Source organism: Sapajus apella, unplaced genomic scaffold (assembly GCF_009761245.1).
Source record: "Sapajus apella isolate SASKATOON/1434 unplaced genomic scaffold, GSC_monkey_1.0 scaffold149, whole genome shotgun sequence".
Taxonomy (NCBI): domain Eukaryota; kingdom Metazoa; phylum Chordata; class Mammalia; order Primates; family Cebidae; genus Sapajus; species Sapajus apella.
The window spans coordinates 2,179,569-2,198,849 of NW_022437089.1; the positions used below are offsets into that span (position 1 = coordinate 2,179,569).

General features: G+C 39.1%; 1 protein-coding gene and 1 non-coding gene across 4 annotated transcripts in view; both read right to left on the reverse strand.

The window, feature by feature from the left end:
- The window catches only part of TMLHE (trimethyllysine hydroxylase, epsilon), a 164,146-nt gene that overhangs the window by 109,553 nt on the left and 35,312 nt on the right, over positions 1-19,281 (reverse strand). The gene's annotated exons all lie outside the window — the stretch shown is intronic.
- Positions 3,283-3,446, reverse strand: LOC116541276. Its single transcript, XR_004264767.1, has one exon. It is a non-coding gene; the product is annotated as a U1 spliceosomal RNA (small nuclear RNA).

Below are 19,281 nucleotides of genomic sequence, written 5' to 3' on the forward strand. Positions count from 1 at the left end.
GCTGGGAGCCAGGAAATGCTCCCAGACATGAGGGAAAGGATCGCAGGGGATCTATATTCCCACCATAAACTTTTAAAATCCTGGCCACGGGAGAGCTCTTTGATCCTCGCAAGCCTTGAGACTAACATAGGGAGCTGCCTAAAGACTGTGCAAAGTCATTGCTTCAGAGGGAGTGCATGCTGTGACCCTTAGGCCCCTTAGCAACAAACAGCTACAGTATGGCATAATACTGACAGCTCAGCCCTCAACTATTATGTTGGTGTAAAAGTAATTGCGATTTTTGCCTTAACACATCCAGCCCTGGTGCTACTGCCACTGCTGCTGCCACTAGCCAAGGAGGGAGAGAGGAGATCAGGCACTTTCACACACCCTGAGGATGAATCCCATCCCTGCTGTTGCTGCAGGCTGCTGTGGAATGAAAGAGCAAGGAAACCATGTACCATAGGATGCCTGTCTCTGCTGCTCCCACTGACTGTGGTTCCACCCTATGTGGTGACAGGATCACTGCTGGCATCATTGAGAGCCCAGCCCCCCAAAGAACTGCATCCTGCCCTGGGGCTAATGCTCCCACTGCCACCACCAGGCCCAGGAAGGAGATGGGGGAGGCCTGGCACTTTTACATGTCCCAAGGAAAGGTTCTACTGCTGCTGCTGCTGTAGACTTCAGGAGCAAGGTATGAGTGAGCTGTGTGCCCCATAAGTGCCTCCTTGTACTGCCAACACCGAAAATGGTCCCAACCTCCCAGATGGCAGGCCCACAGTGCAGCCACCACTGCCTGCACCTGAACATCCTGCCAGGAGCCTGGAGACAACCCTGCCCCCGCTTATCACAGCCATAGCCTGAATACACTACCAGGGCACCTGAGGTCAAGTACACTACCCTCCTATGCCCCCAGTACTCAAGTATACTATCCAGAGGACTGGGGATTTCTCAGCCCAGTCCATACCAGTGATACCTGGGTCTGAGGTTGGGCTGACCCAACATACCAATACTACCAATACCGCTGGCAAATACCAACACACATCACCTGTGTGCCAGGGCATTGGCCCACCCAACCCATTGCTGCCAAGGCAAAGATGAGCTTGGACCACCTAGGTTGTAGGAGGATGCCCCATCAATGCTATTACAATTACCCACATCATGCCCACTGTACAGGGGCCTGAAAACTTGCCCACAAACCTGACCCACCACCGTCACTGTTGACATCTGAACAAGCCACCTGGAGGCCCAAGAATTGGCCTGTCTTGACCTGTTAACACCAGAGCCAGAATATATCGCTCTGGGGTTAAAGGAAAAGCAAACCTAGCCCACTGCTGCCCCCAATGGGCCCCAAAGCTGGCACATTTCACATCACAGCCCCAGAAAAACTTCACCCTAGAAAACCCTAAAGACTTTCTCCAAAAACTTGTAGATTTGATGTCAGTAAACTTTCAGGAAACAAAATCAATATACATAAGTAGTAGCATTTCTATATGCCAATAATGATCAAGCTGAGAAACAAAAGGAAAATCCTATTTACAATAGCTATAAAAAATAAAATACTAAGGAATATATTTAACCAAGAATCTCTACAAGGAAAACCACAAAACATGGACAAAAGAAACTGTAGATAGCACACACGGAAAAATGTCCCATGCTCATGGGTCAAAAGAATCAATATTGTTAAAATGACCATACTGCTTAAAGTGACCTACAGATTAATTGCAATCCCTATCAAGATACCCACATCATTTTTCACAGAATTAGAAAAAGAAATTATAAAATTCATATGTAAACAAAAAAGAGCCCGAATAGCCAAAGGAATCTTAAGCAAAAATAACAAAGATGGAGGTATCTCATTACCTGACTTCAAATTATAGTACAAAGCTATAGGAACCAAACAGCATGGTGCTGGTATAAAAACAGGCACACAAATCAATGGAACAGAATAGAGAACTCAGAAATAAAACCACATATCTACAACCAACTGGTCTTTGACAAAGGTGACAAAAACATGCAATGGGGAAAATACTCTTTTCTTTTTCAACATTTGTTTTGAAATCAGGGTTACATGTGCAGGTTTGTTACAAAGGTATATTATATAATGCTGAAGTTTGGGGTATGACTAAATATGTCACGCAGGTAATGAGCATAGTACCCAATAGGTAGTTTTTCAGCCTTTGGCCCCCCCTTTCTCTCCCACCTCTAGCAGTCCCCACAGTCTGTCTATTGTTTCCATCTTTATAGGACACCACTTTCAATAAATGGTCTTGGGAAAATTGGATTGCCACACGCAGAAGAATGAAGCTGGGTTCCTATCTCTCATCACATAAAAAAAATCAATTTAAGATGGAGTAAATACTTCAATGTAAAACCAGAAACTATAAAAATGCTAGCAAAAAAAAACAAGGGAAACTGCTGGATATTGGGCTAGGCAAATAATTCATAACTAAGACCTCAAAATCACATGTAATAGAAACAAAGATAGACAAATGGGACTGCATCAAGAAGCTCTTATACAGCAAAATAATTAACCAAGTGAACAGATAGCCTGCAGAATGGGGGAAAAATATTTGCAAACTATGCATTCAACATGCATCTAGTTCTCAGCAGCCAGCACTCAAATTTACAAGGAACATGAGCAACTCAACAAGAACAACAAAGGAACAAATAATTCCATTAAAAAGTGAATCAAGAACATAAATAGACATTTTTGAAAAAAAGACATACAAATGACCAACAGGCGTATGAAAAAATGCTCAACATCACTAATCATTGGAGAAATGAAAATTAAAACCACAATGAGATACCATCTTACACCAGTCAGAATGGCTATTATTAAAAAGTCAAAAAAGAACAGATGTTGGTGAGGAATCTAAGAAAAGGGAATGCTTATGCACTGTTGATGGGAATGTAAATTAACATAACCTCTATGGAAAATAGTATGGAGATTTCTCAAATAAGTAAAAATAGAACTACCATTTGATCCATCAAACCCACTAACGGATATCTACCCAAAGGTAAAAAAAAAAAAAAAAAGCCATTACATAAAAAGCATACATGCACTTGTATGTTTATTGCAGCATTGTATTAGTCCATTTTCACAGTGTTGAAGACATACCTGAGACTGAGCAATTTACAAAAGAAAGAGGTTTAATGGACTTACAGTTCCACATGACTAGGGAGGCCTCACAATCATAGCAGAAAGTGAAAGGCACATCTTACATGGGAGCAAACAAGAGAAGAGGGCTTGTGCAGGGAAACTACTCTATCTTTTTTTTTTTTTATATTTAATTAAAAGACCAAGGGAGAGAGTGAACACAGTCCCCCACTACCACAAATTATGCAGTCGAATTTCCCGCATTTGGGGAAATCGCAGGGGTCAGCATATCCAGAGTGCAATGGATAAGCCTCGCCCTGGGAAAACCACCTTCGTGATCATGGCATCTCCCCTGCCAGGTAAGTATGGGAAACTACTATTTATAAAACCATGAGATATCATGAGACTTACACATTATCATGAGAACAGCATGAGAAAGACACACCCCCATAATTCAATTACCTACCACCAGGTCCCTCCCATACTCCCACCACATGTGGGGATTCAAGATGAGATTTGGGCGGGGACATAGCCAAATCATATCAAGCATTATTCACAAAAGCAAAGATATAGAATTAACCTGAATGTCCATTAATGGATGACTAAAGAAAATGTAGTACATATGCAAAATGAAATACTATTCAGCCATAAAAAGAATAAAATTGTCCTTTGCAGCAACATGGATGTAACTGAATGCCATTATCTTAAGTGAAACAACACAGAAACAGAAAAGAAAATGCCACATGTTCTCACTCATAAGTGGAAACTAAGTAATGTGCACAGATGGACATAGATTGAGGAATGATAAATATCAGAGACTTGGAAGGGTAGGAGGGGAGTGACAGATGAGAAATTATTTAATGAGTACAATGCACATTTTTCAGGTGATGGTTACCCTAAAATCCCACCCTTCATTACTAGACAATATATCCATATAGCAAAACTACACTTGTATCCCATAAATTTATACAAATAAAAAGAGGAAAATAAAAAAATTTACAATGACTTTCCAGCAACAGATCCCAATCAAAAAGATAATCAAAAAATCCCAGATAACAAATTGAACATACAAATTTTCAAGACGCTTGGCAAGATAAATGAGAAATCTGAAAAACAATAAAAAGAGATCAGAAAAACAATTCAAGATATGAATTAGAAATTTTCTAAATAGATATATTTTTTAAAAGAATGAAACAAAAACTCTGAAACTGAAGAATTCATTGAATAAAGCATAAGATACATTTGATAGCTACAACAGTAGATTAGGTCCATCAGAAGAAAGAATTTCAGAACTTGAAGACAGGTCTTTTGAAATAATCCAGTCAGAAAAAAATTTTTAAAAAGGAATTAAAAAAAAATGAACAAAGCCTTCATGACATTTGGGACACCATAAAGTGATAAAATCTTTTTAAAATTTTTAATTATCAGAGTTCTCAAGGCTGAAGGGAGAACACAATGATGGAAACCTATTTAATGAACTAATAGGTGAAAACTTCATAAGTCTAACAAGAGACTTAGACATCCATATGTCTATATGGGGCTCAAACATCCCCAGAGACACAATGCATAAAGATTTTCTCCCCATCAAATTATAGTCAGTCTCTCTAAGGTTAAAGATAAGACAGGATTCTAAAAACAGCAAGAGAAAAATGTGTAGCCACAAATAAAGGAATTCTCATCAGATTAACAGCAAATTTCTCAGCAGAAGTCTTACAGGACAGGAAAGAATGAGATGATATATTCAATGTGCTGGAAAAAAAAAAAAAAAAAAAAAAAAAACCTGCCAGTCAAGGATACTATCTGCAGCAACGTTTCACTCATAAATGAGGGGAAATTGGGACTTCTGCCAAGATGGCTGAATAGGAACAGTTCAAGTCTGCAGCTCCCAGCAAGAGCAATCCAGATATCAAGTGATCTTTACATTTCCAACTAAGGTACCAGGCTAATGTCATTGGGATTGGTTAGACACTGCAAGTAGCCCAAGGAGGGCAAACCAAAGCAGGGTGGGGCGTTGCGTCACCTGAGAAGCAAAAGGGACCAGAAAACTCACTCTTATAGCCAAGAGAAGCAATTAGGGACTTTTCCAAACACTCAGGCACTCTGGCTTAGATACTGTGCTTTTCCCACGGTTTTCACAACCCACAGACCAGAAGATTCCCTCTAGGCAAGATTCCCTGCCTATAACACCAGCACCTCGGGTTTCCAGCACAAAACTAGGTGGCCGTGGTAGCCACAGGAGAAACAGAACCACTCATTAGCTTGAAAAAATAGGAGCTGAACCCAGGGAGTCTAAGTGATCTGGCTCAGTAGGTCCCACCCCCATGAAAACCAGCAAGCTGAGATCCACTAGCTTGAAATTCTTGCAGCCAGCACAGCAGTCTTATCTCAATCTGGCACATTTGAGATCAGTGGTGGGAGGGGCGTCTGCCATTACTGAGGCTTGGGTAGGTGGTTCTAAACTTGCCTGTGCAAACAAAGTCACTGGGAAGTTTACACAGCAACCAGGCAGAGCCCAAGACAGTTCTGCAAAACCTCTACAAGCAGATTGTGACTACACTCCCTTCTTGCTGCGCAGGGCATCTCTGAAAAAAGGGAGCAGCCAATGAGGAACTTGTAAATAAAGCCCACACCTTCCTGGGGCAGAGGATCTGGGAAAAGGGGCAGTGTGGGTCCTGCTTGAGCAGACCTACACATCCCTGCCCAGCCACTCTGAAGGGACCAACGGAGCTCACAGCACAGCACCTGAGCTCTGATAAGAAACAGACTGTCTGCTCAAGTGGCTCCCTGTCCCCCATTTATCCTAATAGATACCACATACAGGAGAGCTCTGGTTGGCATCTGGCAGGTACACTTCTGTAATGAAGCTACCAGAGGAAGGAAGAGGCAGCAGTCTTTGCTGTTCTGCAGCCCCCACAGATGATTCCCAGGCAAACAGGGTCTGTAGTGAACCTTCAGCAGACCTGCAGCAGAGGAGCATGACTGTTAAAAGGAAAACTAAAAAAACAGAAAGAAATAGCTTCAACATCAACAGAAAGGACATCCACTCAGAAACTCCATTCAAAAGTCATCAACTTCAAACCAAAGCCCCAAGGCAGATAAATCCATGAAGATGGAAAGACTCATCAGCATGGGAACAAAACTGGTTAGAGAATGAGTTTGAGGAATTGATAGGAGCAGGCTTCAGAAGGTGGGTAATAACAAACATCACCAGTTAAAGGAGTATGTTCTAACCCAATGCAAGGAAATTAAGAACCTTGAGAAAAGGTTAGATGAAATGCTAACCAGAATAACCAGTGTGGGGAAAACAAACAACTTGATGGAGCTGAAAAACACAGCATGAGAACTTTGTGAAGTATACACAGGTTTCAATAGCTGAACCAATCAAGCAGAAGAAAGGATATCAGAGACTGAAGATCAACTCAATGAAATACAATGAGAAGGCAAGAACACAGAAAAAGAGTAAAAAGAAATGAACAAAGCCTCCAAGAAATATGAGATTATGTAAAAAGACCAAATCTATGTCTTATTGGTGTACCTGAATGTGACAGGGAGAATGAAACCAAGCTGGAAAACACTCTTCAGGATATTATCCAGGAGAACTTCCCCAACCTAGCAAGGCAGGCCAACATTCAATTCCAGGGAATACAGATAACAATGCAAAGATAATCCTTGAGAAGAGCAACCCAAAGGCACATAATCTTCAGATTCAGCAGGGTTGAAATGAAGGAAAAAATGCTAAAGGCAGACATAGAAACGTAGGGTTATCCAGAAAGCAAAGCCCATCAGACTCACAGTGGATCTCTTAGCAGAAACCCTACAAGCCAGAAGATAGTGGGGACCAATATTCAACATCCTTAAAGAAAAGAATTTTCAACCCAGAATTTCATATCCAGCCAAACTAAACTTCATAAGTAAGGGAGAAATAAAATCCTTTACAGGTCAGCAAATGATGAGAGATTTTGTCACCACCAGGCTAGCCCTACAAGACCTCCTGAAGTAAACACTAAACATGGAAAGGAACAACCAGTACCAGCCACTGCAAAAACATACCAAACTGTAAAGACCATTGACACTGCGAAAAAACTGCATCAACTACCTGGCAAAACAACTAGCAAAGCATCAAAATGGCAGGATCAAATTCACACATAACAATATTAACCCTAAATGTAAATGGGCTAAATGCCCAGAACAAAAGACACAGACTGGAAAATTGGATAAAGAGTCAAGACCCATTGGTGTGCTATATTCAGGAGACCCAGCTCACGTGCAAAGACACATATAGGCTCAAAATAAAGTGATGGAGGAAGACTTACCAAGCAAATGCAGAGCAGAAAAAAAAAAAAAAAAAAGCAGAGATTGCAATCCTAGTCTCTGATAAAACAGACTTTAAAACAACAAAGATCAAAAGAGACAAAAAAAAGGCATTATGTAATGGTAAAAGGATCAAGGCAACAGGAAGAGCTACCTATCATAATATATATGCACCCAATACAGGAGCACCCAGATGCATAAAGCAAGTTCTTTTTCTTTTTAATTGTACTTTAGGCTCTGGGGTACATGTGCAGATCATGCAGGATTGTTGGAAAGGTACACACATGGCAATGTGGTTTGCTGCCTCCATTCCCCCGTCACCTACATCTGGCATTTCTCTCCATGTTATCCCTCTCTGACCTCCCCACCCCCATGCTGTCCCTCCCCTGGTCCCCCCAACAGACCCCAGTGTGTGATGCTCCCCTCCCTGTGTCCGTTTTCTCATTGTTCAACACCCACCTAGGAGTGAGGACATGCGATGTTTCATTTTCTGTTGTGTCAGTTTGCTGAGAATGATGGTTTCCAGATTCATCCATGTCCCTACAAGGACACAAACTCACCATTTTTTATGGCTGCATAGTATTCCATGGCGTATATGTGTCACATTTTCCTGGTATGGTCTATCAATGAGCATTTGGGTTAGTTCCAGGTCTTTGCTATACCCAGTAATGGGATTGCTGGATCAAATGGAATTTCTATTTCTAGGTCCTTGAGGAAGCATCACACTGTCTTCCACAATGGTTGAACTAGTTTACACTCCCATCAACAGTGTAAAAGTGTTCCTATTTCTCCACATCCTTTCCAGCATCTGTTGTCTCCCAATTTTTTAATAATCGCCATTCTAACTGGCGTGAGGTGGTATCTCAATATGGTTTTGATTTGCATTTCTCTAATGACCAGTGGTGATGAGCATTTTTAAATGTTTGTTGGCCTCATATATGTCTTCTTTTGAAAAATGTCTTTTCATATCCTTCACCCACTTTTGAATGAGTCTCTTTTTTTTTTTCTAGTAAATCTGTTTTAGTTCTTTGTAGATTCTGCATATTCGTCCTTTGTCAGATGGGTAAATTGCAAAAATTGTTTCTCATTCTGTTGATTGCCGGTTCACTCTAATGATTGTTTATTCTGCTGTACAGAAGCTCTGGAGCTTAATTAGGTCCTAATTGTCTATTTTGGCTTTTGTTGTGAATGCTTTTGGTGTTTTAGTCATGAAGTCCTTGCCTATGCCTATGTCCTGACTGGTTTTGCCTAGGTTTTCTTCTAGGGTTTTATGGTGTTAGGTCATATGTTTAGGTCTTTAATCCATCTGGAGTTAATTTTAGTGTAAGGTGTGAGGAAGGGGTCCAGTTTTTGCTTTCTGCACACTGCTAGCCACTTTTCCCAACACCATTTATTAAATAGGGAATCCTTTCCCAATTGCTTGTTTTTGTCAGGTTTGTCAAAGATCACATGGTTGTACATGTATGGTGTTGCCTGCAGGGCCTCTGTTCTGTTCCGTTGGTCTATATCTGTTTTAGTACCAGTACCATGCTGTTTTGATTACTGTAGCATTGCAGTGTAGTTTGAAATCAGGTAGTGTGATGCCTCCAGCTTTGTTCTTTTTGCTTAGGATTCTCTTGGCTATGAGGGCTCTCTTTTGGTTCCATATGAAGATTAAGGTGGTTTTCTCCAGTTCTGTGAAGAAGGTCATTGGTAGCTCAATGGGAATAGTATTGAATCTACAAATTACTTTGGGCAGTATGGCCATTTTCATATTGATTCTTCCTAAACATGAGCATGGAATGTTTTTCCACCTGTTTGTGCCCTCTCTTATTTTCTTTGAGCAGTGGTGTGTAGTTCTCCTTGAAGAGGTTCTTAACATTCTTTGTTAGTTGTATTCCTAGGTATTTTATTCTCTTTGTAGCAATTGTGAATGGGAGTTTGCTCATGATTTGGCTCTCTGTTAGTCTGTTATTGGTGTCTAGAAATGCTTGTGATTTCTGCACATTGGTGTTGTCTTCTGAGATTTTACTGAAGTTGCTTATCAGTTTAAGGAGATTTTGGGCTGAGATGATGGGGTCTTCTAAATATACAATCATGTTGTTTGCAAATAGAGACAATTTGACTTCCTCTTTTCCTAATTGAATACCCTTTATTTTTTTTTTTTTTCTTGCCTAATTGCTCTGGCTAGAACTTCCAATACCATATTGAATAGAAGTGGTGAGAGAGGGCATCCTTGTCCAGTGCTGGATTTCAAAGGAAATGCTTTCAGTTTTTGCCCATTCAGTATGATATTGGCTGTAGGTTTGTTGTAAATAGTGTTTGTTGTTTTGAGATATGTTCCTTCAATACCTAGTTTATTGAGAGTTTTTAGCATAAAGGGCTGTTGAATTTTGTCAAAGGCTTTCTCTGCATTTATTGAGATAATCATGTGGTTTTTGTCTTTGGTTCTGTTTATGTGGTGGATTACATTTATTGACTTGAGTATGTTGAACCAGCCTTCATCCCTGGAATGAAGCCTACTTGATCATGATTAATAAGCTTTTTGATGTGCTGTTGCAATCAGTTTGCCAGGATTTTATTTAATATTTTTGCATCTATGTTCATCATGGATATTGGCCTGAAATTTTCTTTTTTTGTTGAGTCTCTGCTGGGTTTTGCTATCAGGATGATGTTGGTCTTATAAAATTATTTGGGAAGGATCCCCTCTTTCTGTATTGTTTGGAATAGTTTCAGAAGGAATGGTACCAGGTTCTCTTTGTACATCTGGTAGAATTCAGCTGTGAACACATCTGGATCTGGATTTTTTTTGGTTGGAAGGCTATAAATGGCTGCTTCAACTTCAGCCCTTGTTATTGGTCCATTCAAGGTTTCGACTTCTTCCTGGTTTATGCATGAGAGGGTGTAAGTGCCCAGGAATTTATCCATTTCTTCCAGGTTTACTGGTTTATGTACATAGAATTGTTTGTAGTCATCTCTGATTGTGGTTTGTATTTCTGTGGAATCAGTGGTGATATCCCCTTTACTGTTTTTTATTGCATCTATTTGATTGTTCTCCCTTTTCTTTTTTATTAATCTGGCTAGCAGTCTATTTTGTTGATCTTTTCCAAAAGACACTTACTGGATTTATTGATTTTTTGAAAGGCTTTTTTTCTGTGTCTCTATCTCCTTCAGTTTTGCTCTGATAGTCGTTATTTCTTGTCTTTGGCTAGCTTTTAAGTTTTTTTTTATCTTGCTCCTCTGGCTTTCAATGTTGGTGATAGAGTGTCAATTTTAGATCTTTCCTCACTTCTCATGTGGGCATTTACTGCTATCAATTTCCCTCTAGACACAGCTTTAACTGTGTCCCTAGAGATTCTGGTACATTGTGCCTTCATTCTTATTGATTTCAAGGAACATCTTTATTTCTGCCTTCATTTCATTGTTTATCTAGTCAACATTCAGGAGCCAGTTGTTCAGCTTCCATGAAGCTGTGTGGTTCTGAGTTAGTTTCTTAATCCTGAGGTCTAATTTGATTGCCCTGTGGTCTGAGAGACTGTTCATTATGATTTCCATTCTTTTGCATTTTATGAGGAGTGATTAACTTCCCACTGTATGGTCTATGAGAAGGATGAATATTCTGTGGATTTGGGGTGGAGATTTCTGAAGGTATCTATTAGGTCTGCTTTGTGCAGATCTGAGTTCAAGTCCTGGATATCCCTGATAATTTTCTGTTTCGTTTATCTGTCTATTGACAGTGGAGTGTTAACATCTCCCACTACTATTGTGTGGGGGTCTAAAGTCTCTTTGTAGGTCAATAAGAACTTGCTTTATATATATGGGTGCTCCTGTATTGGGTGCATATATATTTAGGATTGTTAACTCTTCTTGATGCATTGATCCTTTTACCATTATGTAATGTCCTTCTTTGCCTCTTTTGATCTTTGTTGGTTTAAAGTCCATTTTAACAGAGACTAGGATTACAACTCCTGCTTTTTTTTGCTCTCCATTTGCTTGATAAATCTTCCTTCAACCCTTTATTTTTAGCCTATGTGTGTCCTTGCACATGAGATGGTTTTCCTGAATACAGCACAACGATGGGTCTTGACTTTTTATCCAATTTGCCAGTCTGTGTCTTTTGATTGGGTCATTTAGCCCATTTACATTTAAGGTTAATATTGGTATGTTTGAGTTTGATCCTGCCATTTTGATGATAGCTGGATGTTTTGCCCTTTAGTTGATGTATGTTTTTCATTGTGTCAATGGTCTTTAACATTTGGTACATTTTTGGAGTGGCTGGTACTGGTTGCTCCTTTCCATGTTTAGTGGTTCTTTCAGGAGCTCTTGTAAGGCAGGCCTGGTGGTGACAACGTCTCTCAGCAATTGCTTGTCCATAAGGGATTCTCCTTCTCCTTCACTTATGAAGCTTAGTTTGGCTTGATATGAAATTCTAGGTTGAAAGTTATTTTCTTTAATGATGTTGAATATTGGCCCCCACTCTCTTTTGGCTTGTAGGGTTTCTGCAGAGGGATCCACTGTAAGTCTGATGGGCTTCCCTTTGTGGGTAACCCGATCTTTTTCTCTGGCTGCCTTTGGCATTTTTTCCTGCATTTGAACCCTGATGAATCTGACGTTCATATGCCTTGGAGGTGCTCTTCTTGAGGAATATCATTGTGGTGTTCTCTGCATTTCCTAGACTTCAATGGTGGCCTGGCTTGTTAGGTTGGGGAAGTTCTCCTGGATCATATCCTGAAGAGTGTTTTCCAGCTTGGATTCATTCTCTCCATCATATTCAGGTACACTTATCAAACATAGATTAGGTCTTTACACATAATCCCATATTTCTTGGAGGCTTTGTTCATTTCTTTTCACTCTTTTTTCTCTGTTCCTGCCTTCTCATTTTAATTCATTGAATTGATCTTCAATCTCTGATATCCTTTCTTCTGCTTGATCGATTCAGCTACTGAAACTTGTGTATGCTTTGTGAAGTTCTCGTGCTATGTTTTTCGGCTGCATCAAGTCATTTATATTCTTCTCTAAGTTGTTTATTCTAGGTAGCATCTCATCTAACCTTTTTCCTAGGTTCTTAGTTTATTTGCATTGGGTTAGCACATGTTCTTTTAGCTCTGAGAAGTTTGTTATTACCCACCTTCTGAAGCCTGTTTCTGTCAAGTCATCAGATTCATTCTCCATCTATCTTTGAATCCTAGCTGGTGAGGAGTTGTGATCCTTTCGATGAGGAGAGGCGTTCTTCTTTTTGGTGTTTTCATCCTTTTTGCACTGGTTTCTTCCTATTTTAGTGGCTTTATCTACCTGTGGTCTTTGTACTTGGTGACTTCCAGATGGGGTCTCTGAGTGGATATCCTTTTTGTTCATGATGAAGTTATTTCTTTGTTTCTTAGTTTTCTTTCTAACAGTCAGGGCCCTCTGTTGCAGAACTGCTGGAGTTCCACTGCAGACCCTGCTGCCTGGGGATCACCTGTGGGGACTGCGGAACATTAAGGGTTGCTGCCAGTTTCTTCCTCTGTTATCTTTGGCCCAGAAGTGTACCTGCCAGATGTCCCCCTGAGCTTTCCTTTATGAGGTGTCTCTTTTGGTATATGGGCATTGGGGAGCCGCTTGAGGAGAGAGTCTGTCCTTTAAAGGAGCTCATGTGATGTGCTAAGACCTTCACTGTTCCATGTAGAGCTGCTGGGCAGGTATTTTTAAGTCTGCTGCAGTGAAACTCATAATCACTTTTTTTCCCAGGTGTTCTGTCCTAGGAATGTCAGCTTTATTTATAAGTTCCTGTCATGCTGCTGCCTTTTTTCATAGATGTCCTGCCCAGCACACAGTAGTCTAGTCACAGTCTGCCAGCAGAGGCATTGCTGAGCTGCCACAGCGTCTGCTCAGGTGCTGTGCGAACTGCCTCAGTAGTGGCGGACTGCCTCGATAGTGGTGGTGGCCTTTCCCCCCACTGACCTTGATCATGCTGGGTCCAGCTGCGCTTGCTGTTAAACTCTCAATCCAAATCATTTCAGATTGCTTGTTTTGTGTGAGTGGTACTCGCTGAGCCAGATCACCTGGTTCCCTGTCTCTGCCACTTCCCTTTCAGTTGAATGAGTGGCTCTGTCTCCCAGGCATTCCAGGTGCCAGTTGAAATGGTCACCCAGATGTTTGTGAGTTCCTATGCGCCAACCCAGCACCAGCTGAAACCACTGTGCTGAAAACTGGTGGTGCTTTTCGGCCCAGGAATCTTCTGGTCTGTGGGCAGTGAACATTTGTTTGGAAATGCAGTGGGCACTCACCCTCTGCATTGCTCTTGCTGGGAACTGCACTCCGGAGCTGTTCCTATTTGGCCATCTCGGATAAAGCAAGTTCTTAATGGCCTAAAAAGAGACTTAGACTCCCACTCAATAATAGTGGGAGACTTTAACCCTCCACTGTCAATATTAGAAAGATCAATAAGACAAAATTAACAAAGAAATCCAGACTTGAACTCAGATGTGGACCAAGCAGATCTAATAGACATCTATAGAACGCTCTCCTTCAAATCCACAGAATATACATTCTTCTCAGAACCACATCACATTTACTCTAAAACTGACCACATAATTGGAAGTAAATCATTCCACAGCAAATGCAAAAGAACTGAAATAATAACAGTCTCTCAGGCCACAGTGCAATCAAATTAGCTGTATTTGCAGATTACATGATTGTATACTTAGAAGGCCCCATCATCTCAGCCCTAAATCTCCTTAAGCTGATAAGCAAATTCAGCAAATTCTCAGGATACAAAATCAATGTGCAAAAATCACAAGCCTTAGTATACACCAGAAACAGAAAAACAGCAAAATCATGAGTGAATTCCGATTCACAATTCCTACAAAGGGAACAAAATACCTAGGAATACAACTAACAAAGGATGTGAAGGACCTCTTCAAGGAGAATTACAAACCACTGCTCAAGGAAATAAGAGAGGACACAAACAGATGAAAAAACATCCCATGTTCTTGGTTCGCAAGAATCACTATTGTGAAAATGGCCATATTTCCCAAAGTAATTTATAAATTCAATGCCATCCCCATCAAGTTACCATTGACTTTCTTCACAGAATTGGAAAAAAAACACCTTAAACTTCATATGCAACCAAAAGAGAGTCTGTATAGATAAGACAATCCTAAGGGAACAAAACAAAGAAGGAAAGAAAGAGAAAAAATAAAGAAAAAGAAAGAAAGGAAGAAAGAAAGAAAAAGGAAGGAAGGAAGGAAGGAAAGAGAAATTAAGAAAGAAAGAAAGCACAAAAACAAAGCTGGAGGCATCACGTGACCTGACTTCAAACTACACTACAAAGCTACAGTAATCAAAACAGTATGATACTGGTACCAAAACAGAGATATAGACCAATGGAACAGAACAGAGGCCTCAGAAGTAACACGACACATCTACAACCATGTGATCTTTGACAAACCTGACAGAAACAAGCAATGGGGAAAGGATTCCCTGTTTAATGAATGGTCTTGGGAAAACTGGCTAGCCATGTGCAGAAAGCTGAAACTGGATCCCTTCCTTACACCTTATAGAAAAATTAACTCAAGATGGATTAAAGATTTAAACATAAGACCCAATATCATAAAAACCCTAGAAGAAAACCTAGGCAATACAATTCAGGACATAGGCATGGGCAAGGACCTCATGACTAAAACACCAAAAGCAATGGCAACAAAAGCCAAGATAGACAAATGGGATCTAATTAAACTTAAGAGATTCTGCACAGCAAAATAAACTATCATTAGAATCAACCAGCAACCAGCAGAATGGGAAAAATTTTTTGCAATCTACCCAACAGCCAAAGTGCTAATTATCAGAATCCACCAAGAACTTAAACAAATTTCAAGAAAAAAACAAACAACCCCATCAAAAAGTTGGTGAAGGGTAAGAACAGTCTTCTTTCTTCAAAAGGAGACATTTATGCAGTCAACAATCATATGAAAAAAAGCTCACCATCACTGTTCATTAGAGAAATGCAAATCAAATCCACATTGAGATAACATCTTAGGCCAGTTAGAATGGCAATCAATAAAAAATCAGGAAACAAAACATGCTGGAGAGAATGTGGGGAAATAGGAATGCTTTTACACTGTTGGTGACACTGTAAATTAGTTCAACCATTGTGGAAGCCAGTGTGGCGATTCCTCAAGGGTCTGGAACTAGAAATGCCATTGGATCCAGCAATCCCATTACTGGTTATATACCCAATGGATTATAAAACATTCAACTATAAAGACACATGCACACGTATGTTTATTGTGGCACCGTTCACAATAGCAAAGACTTAGAACTAACCCAAATGCCCATCAATGATAAACTGGATAAAGAAAATGTGGCATATTTACATCATGAAGTACTGTGCAGCCACAGAAAGAGGATGAGTTCATGTCCTTTGCAGGGACATGGATGAGGCTGGAAACTATCATTCTCAGCAAACTGACACTACAACAGAAAACCAAACACCACAAGTTCTCACTCACAAGTGGGTGTTGAACAAGGAGAACACATGGACACAAGGAGGGGAAAACCACACACCGGGGTCTGTGGGGGGGGGCGGTTAGGGGAGGGATAGCAGGGAATGCAGGGATTGGGGAGGGCTAACATTAGGAGAAATACCTAATGTAGATGGGGGGATGGATGCAGCAGATCACCATGGCACATGTATACCTATGTAACAAACCTGCACGTTTTGTACATGTACCCCAGAACTTAAAGTATAATATAAAAAAGAAGGGAAATTTATGATTTCCCTCATAAATGAAGTCTTTTTCAGAGAAGCAAATGCTGAGAGAATTTTTCACTACTAGACGAGCCCTACAAGAAATGCCCGAGTCTTAAACCTGAAAGCAAAATGATAGTATTTACCATCATGAAAACAAACCAAAGAATAAAACTTACTAGTAAACCCTACACACAAATGAGGAAAAGGGAAAGGCCTCAAATGATACCACTATAGAAAATAACCACTCCAAAATAAAAAAACAATAAAACAAAAGGAACAAAAAATATACAAAACAATCAGAAAACAGTTAACAATATGACAAGAACAAAACCTCACATATCACTGATAACCTTGAATGCAAGTGGGCTAAATTCTCCATTTAAAAATATAGACTGGCTGAATGAATTTTAAAGACGTGCTCCAACTGTATGCTGCCTCCGAGAAAAGCACTTTACCTTTAAGTACATATCTAGAGAAAGTAAAGGGGAATAATAAAGATATTACATGCAAATGGAAACTAAAAGTAAGCAGGAGTAGCTATACTTAGATAAAACACACTTTAGGTGAAAAACAGTAAAAAGAAAGACAAGGTCATTACATAATGGTAAATTAATGAATCTAGCAAGAGGATATAAATTTACACACACACACACACACACACACACACACACAGGCTTTATGAATCCATGTGCTCCAGGATTGAGTGCATATATGAAAACAAAATGTTGTGTATGTTTTGAGTGCATATATGCACTCAATCCTGGAGCACACAGATTCGCAAAGCAGATATTACTAGATATAAAGGGAAAGAAAGATTCCAACACAATAATAATGGAGAATGTTAACACTCCACTCTCAGCATTAGACATACCATCTAGACAGAAAATCAACATAGAAACATTGGATTTAAACTGGTAAACTGGTCCTTAGACCAAATGGACTTAACAGCTATTAAAGAGCATTTCATCCAACAGTTACAGAATGAACATTCTTCCCACAGGTACATGAAACACTCTTCAGGATAGACCATATGCTGGCTACAAAACAAGTCTCAACAAATTTTTAAAAATTGAAGTCATATCAAGTATCATTTCAGACCAAAATGAAATAAAACTAGAAATCAATAGCAAGAAGAAATTTAAAAACTCTAAAAATCCATGGTTATTAAATAAAAAGCTCCTAGATGGCATTGAGTCAACAAATAAATTAGGGAGAGCAAAAAATTTCTTGAAACAAATGAAAATAAAAACAACACATACCTAAAACTACCGGCAAAAGCAGTACTAGGAGGAAAGTTTATAGCAATAAATGTCTATGTGAAAGAAGTATAAATATTTCAAATAAATAACATAACAATGCACTTCAAGGAACTAGAAAAATATGAACAAAACCCAAAATTAGTAGAAAGAGAACAAATAGTTAAGGCAAGAGCAGAATTAAATCAAATAGAGACTCAAAAAATACAAAGATCAACAAAATGAAAATTTGGTTTTTTTGAAAAGATAAACAAGATTTATAAACAACTCACTAAACAAATAAAAAAAGAGAGAAGACCCAAATAAACAAAATTAGAAATGAAAAAGGAGATATTACAACTGCTACCACAGAAATACAAAAGGCAATCAGAGACTATTAAGAACCTCTATACACTAACAAACTGGAAAACCTAGGGGAAATGGATTAAATCCCTTGACATATACTATGTGTCAAAGTTGAACCAGGAGGAAATATATAGGCTCAACAGATCAATAACAAATAGTGAGATTGAACCAGTAATAAACAGTCTCCCAAAGAAAGCTCAGGACCAGATGGATCCACAGATGGATTCTACCAAGTGTATAAAGAACAACTAATATTAACCCTCCTGAAATTATTCTAAAAAATTGAAGAGGAGAGTACTATCCGTAACCCATTTAATGAGGCCAGAATTACCTTGATACAAAAATCTGGCAAAGTCGTAACAGTAAAAGAAAAGTAAAGGCTGATATTTCTGATGAACACAGATGCAAAAATCCTCAACAAAATACTAGCAAACAAAATCCAACAGCATATCAAAAAGATAATACGCCACAATTAAGTGGGATTTATTCCAGGGATGGAATGATGGTTCAACATATGTAAACCAATATACATGATACAACCCATCAACAGAATAAACAGAAATTATGTGGTCATCTGAATAGATGCAGAAAAAGAATTTGATAAAATTCAACATCCTTTCATGATAAAAACTCTCAACAAACTAGTATAGAAGGAATATACCTCAAAAACATTAAGGTCATATATAACAAGCCCACAGTTAGCATCATACCAAATGGGAAAAAGTTAAAAGCGTTACCTCTAAGAAATGAAAAAGAAAACAAAAATGCTCCCTTTCACCACTCCTATTCAACACAATACTGGAAGTGCTAGCCAGAGCAACCAAGCAAGAGAAAGAAATAAAATGCATCCAAATTGGAAACAAGAAAGTCAAATCATCCCTCTTTGCTGAGGATATGATCTTGTATCTAAAAAAATCTAGAGACTCTACTAAAAAACTCCTACACTTGATAAATAAAGTAACATTTTAGGATACAAAGTCAACATACAAAAATCAGTAGTGTTTATATATGCCAACAATGATCTAGCCAAGAAAGAAAGCAGGCAATCCCATTGATGATAGCTACAAAAAGTAAAATACTTGGGAATAAATTTAATCGAGGTGAAAAATCTCTACAGAAAAACTACAAAATACTGAAAAAAATTTAAGAGAACAAAACAATTGGAAAAGCATCCCATGCTTATATATTGGAAGAGTTGATATTACCACATTACCCAAACCAATCTACAGATTCAGTGCAATCCCTATCAAAATATGGCGATTTTACACATAATTAGTGAAAACAATCTTAAAATTTGTATGGAACCAAAACAGAGCCCAAATAGCCAAAGCAATACTAAGCAAAAAGGACAAAGATGGAAGCATGACTTCAGGCATGACCTGACTTCAAATTACATTACAAGGCTATAGTGACTAAAACAGCATGGTATTGGTAAAATCAAAAAAACAAATGACACATAGACAAATGGAAAAGAATAGAGAGTCTAGAAATAAATCCACCTACTTACATCCAACTGATTTTTGACAAAAGTACCAACTTACGCTGGTGAAAGGAAACCCTCTTCAATAAATGATTCTGAA